Here is a 21,944-nt window from a genome sequence, read left to right on the forward strand (position 1 = left end):
CTCTGGGTCCTCAAATCTGCAGCCTAGATACAGTCCCTGAGTATGAGGTGGCCTATCTTGGGGAAATTAATAATTCCTCTACTTAAGAATCAATTTAGTTGCTGATTAAAATGGAGGTTGCCAGGGTCCAATTCCAGAAACTGATCCAATACAACATTGTAAATCAATGATACTTCAATAGGATAAAATTTGAAATCCACCTTCCAACACAAGTTCTGGGGCTGTATGGTCATCGGTGAGTCATATCGTGTCCCTGACTCCAAGTCTTCTCACATGTACAACTGTTGTGTGTTGGTTAGACATGGGTTACATGGCTTATCACAATAAGCTGCATCCAACCATCTTAAGTTAGAGAGAGCTTTGTTTTTCTCTCATAGCCAAGAAAAATGGAGGAAGGTAGGACAGGGTAGATATGGCAGCTCCATGAGCGGCAGAGAACCTAGTTCCTTCCATCATCTTCCCTACTATTCTAGTTCTGGTTTCCATGACTTCTGGAGCTCCAGTCCTCATAAGTGAATTGAATTCCAGAAGAATTAGGAAGCAGAGTAGTATAGAAATAAGAAAAAAGGAAAGACATTATCAGTTATACCTGAAAAAAATGTTTAAAGCTGAAATTTAAAGAAAAAAGGAAAACAAAAATGCCTTACTATTCCCCCATTTAAAGAAGTCTTTTAAAGTTACCAACAACTTTTCATAGTACCTTTTATTGGCCCAGCCAACTGCAAAGAAGGCTGGGAATATAGGCAATATTTCAGATGACACAGAAACCAGTTACAGGTTGAGATTCTTTCACTAAGGAAGAATGGAGACAGGATATTGGGGAGCTAGCCTTATTTGCCCCATGGGTGTGATATCCCTGCATTAGTTTTATGGGGCTGCTGTAACAAAGTCCCACGAACTGGATGGCTCTAGCAAAAAAATGCATGATCTCACAGTTCTGGGGCTGGAAGCCCGAGATTAAGGTGTCAGCGTGCTCGGTTCCTCCCAGGAGCTCTAAAAGAGAATGTGTTCTTTCTCCCCTGGCTGCTGGGAGTTTGGTAACAATTTGTGGTGCTCCTTGACTTGTACATGCATCGCTCCAATCTCTCCATTTATCTTCACAAGGTGTTCTCCCTGTGTCTATCTGCACATCCAAATGACCTAATGACCTCATCTTTGATAATTTGATAATCTGCAAAAGAAGGTCACAATCCATAGGTACTGAGTGTTAGAACTTCAATTTCTTTGAGGGAGACACAACTCAACCCATAAAACCTATTTAATAATAACCCTGAGATCCTGTGACTCAGCCTCTCTAATCTATCCTCTCTACTTGCTCCATAAATTTCTTCTTGTCCGGTCCTGTGGTATTCATCTCTATTTGCTTGCCATCCTTGATTCCTGGTTCTTAAAACTAGAAGCTCGGGGACTGACCACCTCTTTTTATTCCTTTGTGTGCATTTCAAAGGCTCAGACTGAGCTGGTCTTCGTATCCAGCTTCTCACCTGCTTATTTCTGCTTCCACACACCCCTGGGTCCTAGATCCTAATATCCCACTTGCATTTATTAGTCCTCCACCTTCGGCTAACCTCCCATCTGCGAACGCTGATTGCTCAGACTCTCGCCATCCTCAGACACCTCTGCCCCCTGGCACTACTGTCTGTGGTACTGCCTCACAGCTTGCCCTGCTCAAGTCTTACCTGACTCAGCACAGAAAAGGAGAACATCAGGCCATTGTTGCTGGGCAGGAGTATTATCATTTGCACCTGATAAAATAGCTCCCACTGGAAGTAAAATAATCTTCACCCATGGTTTCCCAAATTGGCTACTGGGGTGGATTATATTGTTTTCAACAGCAGAGGATGGTCTCAGGTAGGGATTAAGAAGCTGATGGACACCACAGCAGACCATATCCAGCTTTGATTCACACAGTTTCTGGAAATAAGGGATTGGAAGGAAAACAGGGAAGCCAAGAGAATCTATAAAGAAAGAAGTGACTCTGAATTAAATATTTCTCAATTTCTTGAAATCAGTACCATTTGCTTGTTAAACATTAAGCAGAGAAATCTCCATCTGACTGTTACAGGAGTATTATTAGGGGAGGAGAGGCTGGTTTTCTAATCTCTGACATGGTGGGAGGGGGATAACGGGCCACAGAGCTGGGATAATTTATCAGAGCGGGGAAAGAAAAAGCAGTGGTTTCCAGTAAAAGGTTCACAGATGCTGCCTTCTAATTAAAAATTTTTAATTTTAGAGTACAATTTTACAGTCTCTATATCTGCAGATGAATGCCTCATACCACATGGTGTCTCCCAGCGTACTGTGAAGCAAAAAGCCAGGGCAGCTTTCAATGGCTTATGCCTCACTCCATGCCCCTGATCTTCTGCTTCATGCTGCCAGAAACCAAAGAAGGGGAAATTAAATTAAAATAAAACACTAGGTGTCCTGTATGGATTTCAAAGTTATGTGGGCAAGGGAGATTGTGTTCTTTAAGATGGCAGAAGTTTCACAGGCTGCCTCTATTGCTTCTGAGGATTAAGGAGTCAATAAATGAGCCATGAGCCCAGGAAACAAGCATGGTGTTGCCAACCTCATCCAAAGGGAGGCTGCTTAGACAAAGAACAAGAAAAAGTGTGGGAAATTCATGGCGTCTTTCATCCTTGATCAAAAAAATACATTTTTCCCTGAATCCACACATGACCCTAGTACTGTCAAGACTACACTCCAATAGCCACTAATAACTGATCAGATTTTGCAGCTTAGACTGAGTGCATTTGTCATCCTTTGTCTACGAGTTTGTTTTATTGAGGAAGCAAATTGGGATCCTGAGAATTTTAAAATGTGAAGAAGAGATCTAACCACCTTCCCATAGGATATGAAATAAGAAGGAAGTTAATACTTTTGAAGTGCTATTTTCTGTTCCTTACAGTAAGAATGCCAAATTGTCCTGAATACAAGACATTATTTGAGATCACTTGAGAAGTGGCTTTGAAAATTATCTGGAGAAAAAAAATTACTTTGACATTTTTTTAGCAGTGTCTACCATGGTCATGGAGGAAGAGAATGGTCTCTATCCACAAAGAGTTATTCCTAAGTTTGTTGCATCATAAGAAGGGTATAGGCTCATTTGAAAAGACCCTGATGCTGGGAAAGATTAAAGGCAGGAAGAGAAGGGGACTACAGAGGATGAGGTGGTTGGATGGCATCATCGACTCAATGGACATGAGTTTGAGTAAACTCTGGGAGTTGGTGATGGACAGGGAGGCCTGGCATGCTGCAGTCCATGGGGTCTCAAAGAGTCAGACATGACTGAGCAACTGAACTGAACTGAAGAAAGGTAGGAACCCAAGTTACAATTTAGATTGAGGATTTCAGACTAAGTCAAAGACAGAAACCCTTGACTCTGGTTTTTTGATTAGTGTCAGAGTCCCACCAAAAAACCCCATGTACATACTTATGAAGAGGCTGAGTCCAAGGAAATTAGATTCCTAGCCTAAAGCTACTGACTTTCCATCCTCGATTCACAGGGACTGATGGTTAGGACTGAGCAGAGAAGGCAGGTTCCAATACTGGATCCTATCAGAAGCTAAAGTCTAATGGATGTCTCAATTCAGGGCACCATGTTAGCCATGGCACCCAGGCCTTAGTGATCTCCTTTCTCAGCTGGTCCTCTCAACCCAGGTTAGTTCTTACTGAGCCTGCAGCCAGTTGTAACAATGTCATGTTGGTCTTCAAACTTAGAAACTTTGTTAGGTTATGTCTTATAAAATATTTATTTAATAGAAAATGCTAGGTACTACACACCTCAGACACCCTTAAGGGAAACATTGGAACACAAAAAAATTTAATTTGACTTTGCTTATTTCACTTATAAAACAAAATATCTGTAGTCAGGTCTCTTACCATTATAAAGGTTAGTGAACAACTGTGGCAAGAGTGGATATCCTTGTCTTGTTCCTGCTCTTAGAGGAAATGCTTTGAGGTTTTCACCACCAAGGATGACGGTTGCTGTGGGTTTGTCATATATACACAGCCTTTATTATGTTGAGGTATGTTCCCTCTATGCCCAATTTCTGGGGAATTTTTATCAGAAATTGGTGTTGGTTTTTGTCAAAAGTTTTTTCCTTCATTTATTGAGATGATCATAGGGTTTTTATTCTTCAATTCATTGATGCAGTGTATTGCGTTGATTGATTTGTGGATATTGAAAAATCCTTGCATCCCTAGGATAAATCTCATTTGATCGTGGTATATGATCCTTTCAATGTATTGCTTGCTGGATTCAGTCTGCTAGTATTTTGTTGAGGATTTCTGTGTTTATGCTCATCGGTGATACTGGCCTATAATTTCCTTTCTCTGTGGTATCTCTGTCTGGTTTTGTTCAGGGTGATAGTGGCCTGATACCCATAAGCATGGGAGTGTTCTTTCCTTGACAGTTTTTTGGAAGAGTTTCAGAAGGGTAGATGTTAACTCGTTTCTAAATATTTGATAGAGTTCACCTGCGAAGCCATCTGGTCCTGGACTTTTATTGGTGGGAAGTTTTTAAATCAGTTTCAATTTCAATACTTGTGATTGGTCTGCTCATATTTCCTATTTCTTCCTGGTTTAGCCTTGGATGGTTGTATCTTTCTAAAACTTTGTCCATTTCTTCTAGGTTGTTCATTTTATTGGCTTATAGTTGCTTGTAGTACTCTCTCAGGATCTTTTATATTTCTGTGGTGTCAGTTTTCATTTCTAATTTTATTGATTAGAATACAATTAGGTCTATCTGGTCTAATGTGTCATATAAAGCTTGTGTTTTCCTTGTTGGTTTTCTGTCTGGATGGTCTATCTATTGGTGAAAGTGCGGTGTTAAAGTCCTCCACTATTATTCTGTTACTGTTGATTTCCCCTTTTATAGCTATTAGTTTTTGCCTTATCCACTGAGGTGCTCTAAGTGGAAAAACGGTATCTGTAAATAATTTTAAGTGAGACCAGTTTAAGATAGAACATCAAATGTCACTTAGCAGTATAAAAGTAGCTAAAAATTAAATGTTTCAGTTTTCCCTCTCTCTCTCTCTCTCACCTGGATAAGTAAGAACATGAGTTCACCAAATTCATAGATTTCAAGCTACTCATTAGAAGTTCAGAATGGGATAGTATTTATGATATTGTTTTGATGCCAGTTAAAAATACTGGCCAAACTTCCTCAAAAGAAAGGAAGATTCACTAATTTTAACTTTACTGATTTTCTGATCAAGTTAACATATACATTTTAGTTTGCTTTGACTCAATGTATCCTATAAAGAGTTTTGTATTTTTTCCTCAATGACCATAAATAACAAGTGAATTTCTAGAAATAAATTTCTGTAAGAAAATGTCTCCAAATTATCCCCTCATAAACTCAGATATATCTTTACTTTCTTGCTCTCTTTAACGCTTACTTTTATTCATTCTGTCCTTGAGAATTCCAATAATCCAATATTAGGCTGAGACTCTACAAGGAAAATTACATATATATTAGCTTATTGATTAGAGTTTGTCATTTGGTTTCCAAAGAACAACCATTCTAAATGGTCTTTCAAGGTTTTGAGAGATAACTGACCTTCCTTACTTATATAGTCCAAAGACCCCATGGCTCTCCAAGGAGCAGCATAAACTAATAGTTCTAATGAGGACAAGAGACCTGAAATGATCAGGACATTTCAATGCCAAGTTGCTCTAATCATCAGATGAACGTGTATACTGTTTTTCCAGCCCACAGATCAGGAGGATAGCCCCAGGTGTCCCTCTGGGGGTCTGATGTAGGCCAAGAGGAGAGGTCCACTCATCACAAGTTCCACAACGCATGACAAAGGAGGTGACCGATTATTAAAATGAGAAATCCCCTAAACTGAGGTAGCTTTAAGCCACATGGCTTAAAAAAAAATGATTTTTCCCTGGAAATAAAACTCCTATGACTCTCACTGTGGAAACTTTCCAAAGTACAAGATAATGAGAAGCAAGTAATAAAGCTAATCATCTAGAAAATCTAGAGGTTTATCTGAGACAACCAATTTTATCTTTTTTTTTTTTGCATAATAGTTATATAACCATGAGTATGTGATCATATGGGCTTCCCTGGTGGCCCTGGTACTAACGAATGGACCTGCTAACACAGGAGATGCAGGAGACACAGGTTCAATCCCCTGGGTCAGGAAGATTCCCTAGAGGAGGGCATGGCAACCCGCTCCAGTATTCTTGCATGGAGAATCCCATGGACAGAGGAGCCTGGCGGGCTACAGTCCATAGGGTCACAAGGAGTTGGGCACGACTGAAGCGACTGACATGCATACATGTGATCATATGCTACATACAGTTTTATGCTTTTGTATTAAAATGTTTTTGTGTTTGTATTAAAATACTTCTGTGTTTTCAAAAATTCTTCAATTTTAGTGGTGTGTATTTGCTTATAAGGATATGGCATAATCTTTCTTTCCTGATAAATATTTACCGATTACTGCTACATACCAGGGGCTTCTCTGATGGCTCAGATGGTAAAGAATTTGCCTGCAAAGTAGGAGACCCAGGTTCAATCCCTGGATCAGGAAGATCCCCTAGAGAAGGAAATGGCAACCCGCTCCAGTATTCTTGCCTGGAAAACCCCAGGGACAGAGGAGCCTGATGTACTACAGTCCACGGGGTTGCAGAGTCAGACATGACTAAGCAGCTAATACTCACACTCACTCACATGTCAGGCTGTATGCTAGACCCTAATGATATAGCACCATACATGTTCCTTATACCTAAAGATCTTCACTAAATAGCCATGAAGGAGGTGTGCATTAATGGATGATTCAAGGACATATACATACATTTATAACTAAGAGGTATAATGTAGTAAATGTACACTGGAACACGAAAGAGTGTGATGGAGGAATTGACCTAATTAGGAAATTTTCAAAAATGAAAAAAAATATTGAACTGATATCCAAAGGATCAAAGTGAAAAGGGTGAAAAAAAAAAAACAAAACACCTGTTCCAAGCTGAGTTAAGGAATACGTTGTGAGAAGCCAATTGACAAGAGAGGTCTTGGAACATCTGAGAAGCTGAGAATAATAAAACTAAAACCCAAGGTCTAGGAGTAAATGATGAGAGACAAGGCTAGAGAGATAGGTGGAGTCCACACCAATTAGGTCCTACAGATTCTGCCGAGAATTTCTTTTCATTCTGTGACATGTGTTTAGACTGCTAAAGGCATCCGTGTGAGGAGGTATGGAGATGGAGGTGAGAAGATTTGAGTTTCAGAAGGATCACCCTGTCTTGAAGAGGATGAGCAGCAACAAAAATGGAAAGGGCCAATTAGAAGCCAATTTCAAGGGATCATAAAATAGACTGGGTATCCAAGGTGGCTCATATTATAACAGAGACGTGGAACTAACTAGAAAGTGTGGACAGAACCACGTAGAGTTAGGGGTTTGTCAGACACTGGACAGAAGAAATTGGTCAACATTGCCCAACCCTATTGAATTCAGTTAATCTCCTGAGCATCTGTTTCAGGGCTCACAGATTTTTGGTGATTTATACTCATCACTTCATAAAGTATCAAATCTGGTGGGTATTCACTAATTCTTGAATAAATAAATATGTGAAAAAATAAAGTTTTGCTCATCTAGAAGAAAGTTGAGTCCAGAAGACTGGGACTTATCCATACCTATTTCAGTGTTAAGTAACTTCAGAGCTCCAGAGTGCTTACCTAGAAAATAAATATAATAGTGCCTTCCTTACCAACTTATTAAATTATTATTAAAGATATGAGAAAATGAGCTACTTATTGGCATATAAGGATGAATTGTTTGAAGAATATAAACTTTTTGTATGCTTACTCATTGGCTGGGAAGAGCTCATGGGAAGTGTGGTCCTGGTAGGAACAGGGCAATGGCCTTCAAAATACAGCAGGTGGGACTCTTGACAACTTAAACTCCATGAAATTGAACATCAGAAGGCTCGCTCTCACAGCCATCAATTTTACTTAGAGTATCTACTGATACTTTTAACTCATCACTATGGGCCAGCAGAATTAGTTTGTTAGGATGAAATTAATCCCTGAAAGTTTCAGAGAAGATGTGAACATAATGAGACCACAATGCAAACCCAAAATGCTTTTAGCAGGCAATTCCAGAGTTATGCTAAATTTCCATAAACATAATTTTCTTTCTGAAAGTTTGGAGTTTTGGTCCAAACCATTCCACAAATACTCCTTATTCGTGGTCAGTTGTTTTTGCAATGGTTGTGCCACAGAAACACATTACTGTAATTGATATACCTCATCACAAGAAACCAAGAATAGATCACAGTTGACACAATGGTAAGACAGTAGAATGTAAAACACTTGGCAAAACCAACTCAATTAGCTTTAGGTAGCACCTAGAGCTAGATTCCTTCTTGTAAATCTACTTGATAGAAAATACGCGTGTATGCTAAGTTGCTTCAGTCATGTCCAACTCTTTGCAACACTATGGACCATAGCCCTCCAGGCTCCTCTGTCCATGGGATTCTCCAGGCAAGAACACTGGAGCAGGTTGCCATGCCCTCCTCCAGGGGATCTTCCCAACCCAGGGATCAATCCTGCATCCCTTACATCTCCTGCATTGGCAAGCAAGTTCTTTACCACTAGCGCCACCTGGGAAGCCTGATAGAAAATGTCAAGTATTTAATGGTTTTAGGTATCTGAAAGAAAAATGTGGTAAAAAAAAAAAAAAAAAAAAATATATATATATATATATATATATATATATATATATATGAAAAAAGTGAGGTAAAGTTTTTGAAGTCATTCTTTGGAAGGAATGATGCTAAAGCTGAAACTCCAGTCCTTTGGCCACCTTATGCAAAGAGTTGACTCATTGGAAAAGACTCTGATGCTGGGAGGGATTGGGGGCAGGAGGAGAAGGGGATGACAGAGGATGAGATGGCTGGATGGCATGACCAACTTGATGGACGTGAGTCTGAGTGAACTCTGGGAGTTGGTGATGGACAGGGAGGCCTGGTGTGCTGTGATTCATGGGGTTGCAAAAAGTCGGACATGACTGAGCAACTGAACTGAACTGAACTGAACTGTACTAGGAATATCTATGATGACCATTCCAATAAAATTCAGAACTGTCCACACTCCCTTGCCTTCAAACCAGTGAAGTAGCAGCACCATGGGGAATTAACTGATGTTTCAGGTGAAGCTGACTGTCGGGCTTAGGGCTGGTGTTGGCATATGGGAACAGGAGAGCCGTCCAGTGTGCCTGTATTGCCTTCTCACAGAGGTGATCTAATGGGCGTTCTGTACCAACTTTCCCTGAATCATCATGTCATACCTGAGCGGAAGAGATGAAAAGAGGACAAGTACATGAGATAGGACTGACCTCCCGACATCCTCTCAAGTTGCCAGAAAGACAGCGATTTAAAATACAGCCGGGGTATGCTCATTTCAGCCACTCCCTGCAATAGGAAGAGCAAGTCAATACATCAACAAAATGGTTCCAATATGGTAATGATATTCCACATTAAGTAGCTCAAACAAGGACTTGTTTGTAACCAGTTAGACTTAGAAGAGACTGACTTAAGTTCTCATTTTCTCTCTGTGCTTTCTTTATACAAAAGACGTTTTCATTAAAAAAAAATAAATAAATGAAAAATCTCAAGCCATGCCCCTTAATTTCCCCTCAATAGACCCTCTACTTTTGGAAACTAAAAAAAAAAAAAATTAAGAAGTAAAGAAAATTGGGGTGGAGGAAGAATGAAGACAGAAGGAAAAAAAAAGAAAGGAATAAAGGATGGATGGACAGACAGGAGGAGGAAGGTAGGGAAAAAGGAAGGAAGGAAAAGAAAGAAGAGAAAGAATGCTTTTGTAAAACTTCCCCGGGTATTTATATACCATTTTGTTTTTCATTCACACGAGGGAAATAACAAGAGGTCCTCTGATGAATGTTACAGATCGCCATGGTTACGGTTCAGAGATGCGGCAAAAAGCAATTATGGTAGAACAGAAGAAAGAAATGCACCTCTTTGTCAGAATTTCATAACAGCTGTAATAACACTAGAGCACCCAAATGAATGTAAAATAACTGAAATATTGTGGCATGTTAAATGCCAGCACATTAAAAAATTGTATTTCAATGTCACATTATTTAAAACGACAGGAAGCATTAATTCCAGCTGCACCAAGAAGCTTGTTAAGAGATACAGGGGTGAGGGGTGGGGGGTAATCCAGCATCTACACAGGGAGGAGATTTCCACACGATATATGAAACACAATTCTGTTTGGAGAGAAAAAAAATCAGGAATGTAAAAGAGCAAATTTAATCTGATACTCAGAATTAGTCTCTAATTCTTCATTATTGAGTTAAGCTCCCTCACCATTGCCAAATCTTCTACCGAGTTAATCACCTACCCTTTCCTTGTACTGTGAGCCCCAAATATTTACATCAATTAAAAACTTTCCTGCTGAGGAATGTTATACCCATTTTATAGTAGAACTAAATGAGGCAATGATGCTCAGATCATTTATACTCATCCTTAGAAGCAGGACGTGTGAATGAAATCTTTCTGCAAACAGCAGAGTTTAAGGATGCCTTTAGTTTCTGGGAGAGAGAATTCTTTAGATTCTGAAAGAGAGAATTTCATATTGAATAGCTCTAAGTTCCTGGTTTTGAAACATTGGTAACAAAAGATATAGGATCTAACAGTTACGGGAAACTCTCTCTCTATTGAGTATTCTTCAAATATCATTCCCTTCAGAGTAAAAAAATAAATGAGACGTGCCACGGTCACAAATATAGATTGCTCGGTTCTTCTGATACTCAGCCTGCTGCTGCTGCTGCTGCTAAGTCACTTCAGTCGTGTTTGACTCTGTGCGACCCCATAGATGGCAGCCCACCAGGATCCCCCATCCCTGGGATTCTCCAGGCAAGAACACTGGAGTGGGTTGCCATTTCCTTCTCCAATGCAGGAAAGTGAAAAGTGAAAGTGAAGTTGCTCAGTTGCGACCCCATGGACTGCAGCCCTACTTCTAATTAGAACCTGTGCTCACTGCCCAGCTCATATGCTGTCAGAACCAGATTCAAAGTGAGTCATGACTTATATTTCAGTGGCCAAATAGGATGGATATTCTCAATGATTCTAGTCACTCTAGATATGCCTGTGGTCTCTGATAATATTAACTGGGCCATAAGACAAATGACTGTCAATAGGATCAGTATGAAATCAACTTCACCACAGAGAACATGTAACTCTTAAGAGTAGCTACTACTTATGAAATGATTTATAGTTTAGAAAGTTAATGTTTTTATATGCCTTACCAGGATTCTCTTTTTTTATTAGAATAGAACTTTATTTGTGGTATCAAGATTTTTTTTAATGAATTTATATTTTAAAGTACACAATAAATTTTGATATATTAGTCTGTATATATTTTCCCATATGTGAGGATTTTAAAAACATCAAGTGCCTTACAATCAAATCAAATTGTTTTTTTAAACTTTTATTGGCATATAATTGATTGCAGTATAGCTGATTTACAATGTTGTGTTAGTTTCAGGTGTATAACAAAGTGAATCAGTTGTGTGTGTGTGTGTGTGTATGCACACACTCAGTCATTCAGTGGTGTCTGACTCTTTCCGACCTCATGGACTGTAGCCTGCCAGGTTCCTCTGTCCATGGGATTTTCCAGCAAAAATACTGAGGAGGGTTGCCATTCCTATCTCCATTCCTTTTCAGATTCTTTTCTCATAAGTATTATTACAGAAAGCTGAGTAGAGTTCCCTGTGTTATACAGTAGGTCCTTGTTAGTTACCTGTTTTATATATAGGCGTGTGTATGTGTTCATCCCAGCCTCCTAATTTATCACCACTCCCTCCATGTTTCCCCTTAGGTGAGCATAACCGGGATTCTTACAACTCTGTGACTACCTTAGGGAAAGCACTGGAATTCCTTTCCAGGGGAATGGCTCAACTAAAGCTGAATTAGCAGCCATGTGTGGCATCAGGACCCACCTCTCTCTGATAATGACTGCCCAAGACCTTTCCATCGCACACCTCAAGTGTGCCTCAGCCTTACACACACAGAGTGCTCAGTCTCTGCAGCAGAATAACATTGACTAAACGTAATTAAATTTTAGATTTTTTTTAAGTTCCTGATCTGATGCCTGTTTCTGTCATACAAACTACCCCAATGATTCTTGATTTAAAATAACCATTGTATTATGCTCAGGGGTTCCATGGGCCAGGAATTCAGCAAGCACACCATGGGGATGACTAGTTCCTTACCATCTGGGTCTTTGGCTGAGACGACTTAAGGTCTGGGGTGGAAGGGGGTGACTTACTGCCTAGGACTGGAATCATCTGAAGGCTCTTTCCATTACAATGTCTGGCGTTCAATATGGAATGACTCCAAGATTCGCCATTTGGGACTCAGCCTCAGAATTTGTATTATACTCTGTTGGTTTGAGGTGTGTTTGTAAGATGAGACAAGACACAGAACTTCTCAATGAGCAGAAATGTCTAGGAATTCTGTGGTCATTTTAAAACTACTGCAGCTTCTAACCAAAATCAACTGCATCATCTTTGGATACATGGTCTTGACAAAATTGCTAAAGGGAATTCCAAACTAATGGCTCACTGGAATAATTAAACCCAAGATTGTATGTTGTGTGGTTAAAGATGTTCGCATTTACTTCCAACACAAGTAGAATAAGTTTTGAAACAGTACAGAGAACTTTGGGGAAATTATAAAGCAGGTGAGTTAGTATTAATGTTTCTGGAGAGACACAGGGCTGAGGGCGAGTGAGGGGTTCTGGTTGTTCCAAGCAGATCACATTCGTTCACCACTGCACCGTCACCCAGGCTTCCCCCGGTGGCTCAGCAGTAAAGAATCATCCTGAAATGCAGGAGCTGCAGGAGACGTGGGTTCAATCCCTGGATTGAGAAGATCTCCTGGAGGAGGGCATGGCAACCCACTCCAGTGTTCTTACCTGGAAAAGCCTATGGACAGAGGAGCCTGGCAGGCTCCATAGAGTCACAAAGAGTTGGCCATGACCGAAGTGACTTAGCACACACACTGTCACCCGTTTTAATGGGAAGGGTTTTATCAGCCCTTCCACAGAGCTCCTAGTCTTCACGGAGGTAAGCGTTTTATTATCTTTCTTGTACAGATAAAACCAGTGAGAGAAGTGACTGCCATGTGATAGGGCCTGGAGACACCCTTCTATCCAGGCCATAAATCTAATTTTCCAAGGTTTTGCCCAAGCTACTTCTTCCTATGTTCCTAGAGTAAGGTTTGAAAAATACAAATCAAAACTCAACCACATTAGGTTTGAAATTCAAGGAAGACTGATCTAAGGGTACAGATATTTATGTAAATTTTAATTGAGATACAGGGAAAGGCCCAAATCATTGGTTTGATGCTTTTTAATACAGTGAACACAGATGTGTAACCAAACGCACATCAAGAAACAGAACTGAGCTGCCATATGATCCAGCAATCCCACTCTTGGGCATATATCTAGACAAAACTATAATTTGAAAAGATACATGCACCTCAGTTTTCATAGCAGCACTATTTACAGTAGCCAAGGCCTGAAAGTAGCTTAAATGTCCTTCAACAGATGAATGGCTAAAGAAGATGTGGAAATCACACACACTGGGATACAGAGCCACAAACGGAATGAAATAATGCCATTTGCAGGAACATGGATGGACCTAAAGATTATCATGCTAAGTGAAGTAAGGCAGAATGAGAAAGACAAATGTGATATGATATCACTTACATGTGGAATCTAAAAGATGACTCAAATAAAATTCTTTACAAAACAGAAACAGACCCTCAGACATAGAAAACAAACAAACTTATGGTTACCAAAGGGGAAGGAGGGAGGGGTAAATTAGGAGTTTGGGATTAGCAGATATAAACTACTATATGTAAAATAGATACACAACAAGCTTCTACTGAACAGAACAGGGAACTATACTCAATATCCTGTAATAAACCATAATGGAAATGAATATGAAAAAGAATGTGTATGTGTGTGTGTGTATATATATACATATATATATACACATTCTTCTTCATATGTATGTATATATTTCAGAAAATATATATTTTTTCAGAATATATATATTCTGAAACTAACACAGAATTAACCAGAAACTAACACAACATTGTAAACCAACTACACATGAACTTTTTAACAAGAGAAATGGAACTTAATCATCACCCTTAACCCCTTCCAGCCACCTTCTTCCCCCAGGTGGTGATACAGCATGTGCTCCTTTTTGGTCTGAATTCTTTATAGACCTTACTACACTTTCAAGATTCATCTAACTTCCTAATTTTCCCCTAAAACTCCTTAGCATCTTTACATTTCATGTGTATTACATTTCAATGCTTGTCAAAATGGTTTGAGGAATTGAACATGTGACCAATATCATTTAATAATTCAATACTGTGTTTTTGTTGGTTTGTTTGTTTTCTTCAAGTCAATATCTATGGAGAAAATACTGCATTCTCAGAATAAAATGGAAGGTCTGAGTTTCTTTGCTACAATAAGCCCTCAACTGTCACTATGACCTCCCATTTCCGTTCTTGATCATCTCTTCAGAAAAGTCAGTGTAGAAATATGTAATCCCCAGTATTCTTTCCATCCTGAAACCATCTGCTGTTAAGCTATTCACACTAATTCCATGTTATCATACTTTATATTTTTCTGAGTTCCCTACACTGTTCACCTGAAACTATCACAACATTGTTAATTGGCTAAACCCCAGTACAAAATAAAGTTTTTTAAAAAATAAATAAAATGCAGAACAATGCTAAAAAAAAAAAAAAAGCCAATATATATTCCATAAGTTCTCTCTTCTCAAAGAGATGACTACTCTGGGGGGGAAAAAATACCTTGTAGAGACATTAGAATATTTGCAAACTGCAACATATAAAATATGCTTGTTTGCTGTCCAATAAACAAATGTCAATTGACCACTGAATTACAACAAAATAAAAATGCTAATAATCTAGGCAAATGTGACAGTGTCAGTATACTGACTGACTATGTCACTCCTTGGCGTTGATTCCCTTCTGAGTTTAGCCGAATAGACTGGAGAGAGGAAGCACTTTGAGCCTCTGCCCCTGGGCACCTACTGAGGGCAGGGGTAGGATTGTTACAGCTTCTGTCGTGCTCTGGGTAACTAGAGTTTAAACAGGGAGGTGGAAAACACTGGGTTTTCAGACCAAGCTTTCATTTTCGAGTGCAGGTGCCTCATTGCTTCTTGTTTGCTGTATGCTCCTGTCAGATAAGTGGGCTTGAAAAGCACCTTAATTAGAATTGAGGGTTGTACTGTGCCAGAAGGCAGGGACAGCAGGCTTTTTGGTGGGGACCAAAAAGACCCCCCTTTTTGGTGGGGACCAGACTCATCAGAACACTGGGAGGACTTGAGGGGTTCACTGGGGAAATAGACTTTAAGTAACACAAACTCCTTCTGCGTCTCTCCTGCTTCCAAAATCTATTAATAATTTCCCCCTTTATTAATATCTGAAGGGAAAAGAATAATAACTGTTTTTTTTTTCCTCCAAGAAGAAATTCAAAAACCTTAGAATTTAGAGAGCATAAACCATCCTATGATTCCAGAGGTAGTAAGTTAGAGAAGCAGAAGGAAATATTTGTCTCCTGGATGGGAAATATTAGATTGTTGGTATTTCAGATTCCCTGGTGACTCAGTTGGTAAAGAATCTCCTGCAATGCAGGAGACCTGAATTCAATCTCTGGGTTGGGAAGATCCCCTGGAGAAGGGAATGGCTACTCACTCCATTTTTACCTGGGAAATCCCACGGACAGAGGAGGCTGGTGGGCTACAGTCCATGGGTTTGCAGGAGAGTCAGGTACAACTTGTTGACTAACCATCACCATAAATCTAGGTACTTCTTCAATTAGCACTACAAAAGTCAAAGTGTTAGTCGTTCAGTCATGTTGGACTCTTTGTGACTATAGTTGGTCATTAAAGAAGTTTCCTCCCACTGCCCCCCAGAGCTTCCCTCCTAGCTCAGTCAGTAAAAGAATCTGCCTGCAGTGCAGGAAACCTGGGTTCGATTCCTGGGTCAGGAATATCCCCTGGAGAAGAAAATGGCAACCCACTCCAGTATTCTTGCCTAGAGAATCTCATAGACAGAGAAGCCTAACAGGCTACCGTCCATGGGGTCACAAGAGTCGTAGTGACTAAACCACCAAAGAAGTTTTCCTACTATGTCTATATTCCTTATTAAAACAGATGCTTCCTGATACAAGGACCTGCTGCTGCTGCTGCTAAGTCGCTTCAGTCGTGTCTGACTCTGTGCAACCCCATAGATGGAAGCCCACCAGGCTCCCCTGTCCCTGGGATTCTCCAGGCAAGAACACTGGAGTGGGTTGCCCTTTTCTTCTCCAATGCATGAAAGTGAAAAGTGAAAGGGAAGTCGCTCGGTCGTATCCAACTCTTAGCGACCCCATGGACTACAGCCTACCAGGCTCCTCCATCCATGGGATTTTCCAGGCAAGAGTACTGGAGTGGGGTGCCATTGCCTTCTCCAGATACAAGGACCAGGTGTCTCTTATTCTCTACTATATTCCCAACATCTCTGATGACTCATGTTCTCTCCTCCCTGGTGGCACTCCAAACTTTACTAATGATTTATATTGGTTGATACCAATCCTACAGAGATAAAAGAAAATACACTGTAATTTTCTGAGCAACAAGTTGTTCCTGTGGTTAAATGAGTAAACGTGTTTTAGAGGGACAATGCCCGAGGATCCTCTATTGAGGGACTTTCTTGGATGAACCAAAATATGTGTTTGACCCCTCATTTTAGGAGTACTTTGGAAACCATTTTTGAAAAATAAGCGCTAGGTTCTGCTTCCATGTCACCAATGTATTTTGGTTGTCTTGCTCTTATATTGAACAATAGAAGTTTCCAAGATGTCAATATACTGATTAGTTGCTACCTCAGGGTAATAATTATTAATGAGGGAAGTGAAAGTTGGAAAGGAAGCAGTAAGGTGAAGTAGGCTTCACAACTGCAGTGATGAAAGAAACGAGAGAGAAGAATCAAAATGCTGGGGGCTTAGACTGACTTCCTGCTGGTTTGGGGAGAAAGGAACCAAGATGTAGATGAGAGTCTGCTGGCTCCATGTCAGAGAGTTCTGAAGGTCTTTGATCTGATTTTGTCCATGGTGAAAGTGAAAACTGTTAGTCACTCAGTTGTGTCCTACTCTTTGCGACTCCATAGACTGCAGCCCGCCAGGCTCCTCTGTCCATGGGATTCTCCAGGCAAGAATACTGGAGAGGGTTGCCATGCCCTCCTCCAGGGGATCTTCCCAATCCAGGGAAAGAACACAGGCCTCCTGCATTGCAGACAGATTCTTTACCATCTGAGCCACCAGGGGTCCATGGTAGGTGATTCTGAAGAGAGGAGAAAGAGGTTCATGAGGGACGCTTTGGTGAGGATATTGGTGAGTTTTATGGGTTTACATATCCCTACTTCCCTTTTTCCATCCCCCTTCTGTCACTCCCCCTTTTTTCTCTTTCTCCTTTGCATCCTTTCCTTCCTTCCTTCCTTCCTACCATCCCTCCTTCCTTCCTCCATGTCCCCTTCTCCCTCTACATCATCACACCCATATCACGTACATTTCCCCCTAGTTCCATGTAAAGTTGGACGTGAAGTCCACGAAGGAAGAACCTGTTCTATATGTAGCTTAGTGCCTACACCAGGCCCTGCACAGAAAAGAACTCAATGCTGTTCAGCGGTGGGTAATTTCCACAGAAAGCAAGGTGGCTGTGCAATTCGAGGCAGAAATTAAATCTCAGGGGGCAAAATCCATCCCCTTTTATGTTAAAAGCAAAGAATCTCATTAATAATAGCTATTCCCCAGATACATAAACATTCCTAATGCCTACAAAATATGAACAAGCTAGTCTTGTTTTCTCTAGTCCCAGTTTAAATAACATTATTTTTCCTCATGTTGGACAAGCATCCAACATTAGGACTGAAGAGGAACTGTGTTCCCAGTGGCTTCTTCCTTCCATCGAAAAGTGCAATAACGTAGGTTATTACTCAGGCCACTAAGCAAATACATTGAGGAAGTAACATGCTAAATGATTTCTCTGAAAACATGAGTGGGAAGAGGCTCTTTCTGCCTCCAGCTTTCATTGGTTGACTCCTTGGCCAAGGTTTACCATTTAAGCAAATATAATTGTTTACTTACCACTGGTTTTCCAATTCCATCCAAAGAAAGAGGGTAATTTAATAAAGGAAAAGTGGGTCTGCCTCTCCAGGTCCCTCTCTTGACTGAGAACACATAGAGAAGAGCTAAACTGAATGGTCCCTGATAACCATCCTAGTTGATTTTAAGAATATTGACTTGATGGACTTCTAGTTTCAACTTTTCCTCTTACTCAAACATTAAAACTGCCTTTGCTACCTTAGAGTAGAAGGGCTAAGAGAATTCAAACAGTGATAACTGGTCAGTGCTGTTTGTGTTTCTGGATGAAATGCTGTGTCTAGTAAACATTTTCAAGTCTTAGGCTAATATTTTGAAGATTAAAACACACCAGAGAACATCCACATCTCATTTTATCTAGTTGCTTCAGAGTTTCTTAAAAATAGCATTGGTAATGATCATTTTTGACCATCCTCAGTTTTCAGCTCCTATTATATTCCTCACAAAGAAAATTTCAGTCCTGTGCCTGAAAACATGTGATGGAATCCATTTACCATTTAAGCACCTACTGTTGGGATTTCCAGGTGGTGCTAATAGTCAAGGACCTGTCTGTCAATGCAGGAGACATAAGAGATGCAAGTTCGATTCCTGGGTAGGAAAGATCCCCTGGAGAAGGACATGGCATCCCATTGCAGTATTCCTGCCTGGAGAGTCCCCATGGACAGAGGAGGTGGGTGGGCTACAGTCCACAGGGTCACAAAGAGTCTGACGCGACTAAAGCTACTTAGCAGACACGCATGCACGCACCTATCATTAAACAGCAATTACCTATGCTGATCCCAGTCTTGAAAGAGAAATGGCGTAGAGGATGTAAGAGAGGATTAAATTCATAAAAAATGAGGGAAACAATACTAAAATCGACTTGGTTATAGAATTTTCAGGTCAGATAATGGATTTGTCCCATAATCAATAAGAAGTCATTTTTATAATTATAACTCTGTGAATTTTAAAAACTACCTACCCTATAGGTAGGGTATCTCAGCATCCCAGTGAGCTAGGACCTGGATGGTTGTCACTAAATGTTCTCCTTTTGAGTTCCATATATTTTCTGCTTCAAAGAGAAAAAAGAAAAAAAAAGCACATACATTTAAAGAAAACCCAAAGACTGAGAAAAAAAAAAATAGAGAGAGAAAGAAATCTAATACAAGTGTGGCTACAGTTTCAAGGGAACAAGGGATTGACAATGGGAGGACTGTTGATTTCTGAGGCAGTGTAAAGAAGGTCCTCCTTCCCAGCTGTGGAGAGGCTGCCGTGACTGACTAGCTGAGCACACACTGCCCAGGAGGTCTGTGTGTGGATCCTCGACTGACAGCAGAACTGGAGCAGGTATCATCATGCCCTGCCCAGACCTGAGTCCTCTCCGTTACAGGATATGCCAACGGCATCCCACCCAAGCATCTATACCCATGCTTCTTCCCAGGGCTTCCTCTTGGGAAAATTCCTGGGGATTGAACACCCCCTAGGAGAACCCATGGACAGAGGAGCCTGGCAGGCCATGGTCCACAGGGTGGCAGAGAGTTGGACATAGCTGAAGCGACTCAGCACACAGAAGTAGTTTAAAGTCAGTAAGGAATGGGAAGTCGTGTGCAAATACTCCAGTTTTGTCACTCATCTCCCAAATGTCCGTGGCAAGGTGGAGTTCCAGGTGTTGGCAGCTCATGCATGCACCTCACTGTCCTCCTTCTCCTTCTTCTGCATCACGCTGCCCATATACTCTACGGGTGCTTCTTGGAAAACCATTTGCTCCTTGTCTCAGAGGCAGCTGAGCCCAAGACAGTGAAGCTAGTCAAAGACAATTACCAAGTTGCCCTCTCTGCTTTCATAACAATACTCCTGATTCCTTACTTAATAAGCTCTTGGTCTGACTAGACATGACCCCACATGGCCCCACGATCATTCTAAGACTGTGTTGACTTCTTCCACCATCAGCTCTCCTAGCCAGCTTTTGAGGTCAGGAATGTCACACGCCAAACAGTTCTATGATGATGGCAGAATCATACAGTCATATTTTCTCTCTTATCCTCCTCCTATATAATTTTGTTTTGTTTCCAACGGAGGTTAATTAAGGGCTAGGAAGTACAGAGAAAGCTTCATGAGCATGAAATATAGTCAACACATAACTGACTACACTGATTCATCAGCATAACTTTGTGTCAAAAGAAATGGTGGTTAGACTGAATGTTTGTCTCTCCCATCAAATTCATATGTTGAAACCTAACCCCCAAGGAGATGGTACTGAAGGTGGGGCCTTTGGGAGGTTATTAGGTCTTGATGGTGGAATCTCCCTGAGCGGGGTTATTGCCCTGAAAAAGGAGGCCCCAGAGAGATTCCCCAACCCCTTCTGATATGAGGACATAGGAAGAGACCCTGTCTATGAACCAGAAAGAAGTGGAGGAGCCTGCTTGGCTGCAGTCCATGGGGTCGCGAAGAGTCAGACATGACTGAGCAACTTCACTTTGACTTTTCACTCTCATGCATTGGAGAAGGAAATGGCAACCCACTCCAGTGTTCTTGCCTGGAGAATCCCAGGGATGGGGGAGCCTGGTGGGCTGCCGTCTATGGGGTCACACAGAGTCGGACACGACTGAAGTGACTTAGCAGCAGCAGCAGCAGCATAATGCATGATCTCTGTCTTTAGTGAGCCAGAAATTTAAGAGGCAAGAAAAAGGGAGAAAAAAAAAACTAAATGGATGAGACACAAGGAGTATACTATGAGGAGCAGACTGTCTCAGTGGCCCTTAGCTGTGTCCCCACAGATCAGTCTTGTTCCCCAAGATGATCAACAATGCTAACTGTTGAAATCATATATAATCTTATTTTTACTAATTTATAGACAAGATTATGTTACTGGATACATTTTTATTTTTAAATTTTACTATCTTATTTTTCTACTATCTTTGGTATCTAGTACTACTTGATCATTCTAGACTTAAGTATATAGCAAGGATTCTTGGCATTTTTTCCTTCATCCGACAGTTACGTGTACGATGCCTGCTACATGCGAGGCACTGTTTAAAACACTAAACTAGGGACTTAACCTGGCGGTCCACTGTTTAAGAATCTACCTTGTGATGCAGGGGACGTGGGACGTGGATTCAATCCCTAGTTGGGTAAATAGATCCCACACGCCTAGGAGTAACTAAGTCCTATGCACCACAACCACTGAGCCTGCATGCCACAACTAGAGAGTCCATTTGCCGAAGCAAAAGATCACCCACGATGCAACAAAGATCCTGTGCACCGCAACTAAGACCCAACGCAGCCAAACGAATCAATTAATTTTAAGAAGAGACTGGGCTATAAAGGTGAACAAAATAGATAAGGTCCCTAGTTTTAGGACGTATTTATGCTATTTGTGTGATGTAAAATATTAAATATGCAAAACTAGTAAGTGAGCAAGGTGATGGTAAATAGTCACTGCTGTGGAAAGAAATGAATTAGGGCAATATGACAAAGAATGACAGGGGTGCTGGCCATTTAAACTGGGTCATCAGGGAATACCTAAATGAAGTGACAGTGTTTGAAGTAAGAACTGAATGAGTAGAAGAGGCCAACTACGTGAAGCTCTGAGGACAGGCATTTTCTAGGCAGAAGGTGGAGCAAGCAGAGAAGAACTAGAGTATCGCTGAGCTTGAGGAGTTTTATGATCATCAGGAAGAACTCCATATCTAAAGCTTGATGAGCAGTAGCAGAATATCCAGAAATGAGATCATGG

At 40.7% G+C, this 21,944-nt stretch overlaps 1 long non-coding RNA gene across 1 annotated transcript in view; it reads right to left on the bottom strand.

The window, feature by feature from the left end:
- Positions 1-5,259: 5,259 nt before the first annotated feature.
- The window catches only part of LOC129633808 (uncharacterized), a 41,511-nt gene continuing 24,826 nt past the window's right edge, over positions 5,260-21,944 (bottom strand). The window contains exons 2-3 of the long non-coding RNA XR_008705311.1: positions 9,354-9,429; positions 5,260-5,455 (exon numbers count right to left, since the gene is read on the bottom strand). This is a non-coding gene — a long non-coding RNA (uncharacterized LOC129633808). The remainder of the gene's footprint in view (positions 5,456-9,353; positions 9,430-21,944) is intronic.

This window comes from Bubalus kerabau, chromosome 19 (assembly GCF_029407905.1).
Source record: "Bubalus kerabau isolate K-KA32 ecotype Philippines breed swamp buffalo chromosome 19, PCC_UOA_SB_1v2, whole genome shotgun sequence".
Lineage (NCBI taxonomy): Eukaryota > Metazoa > Chordata > Mammalia > Artiodactyla > Bovidae > Bubalus > Bubalus kerabau.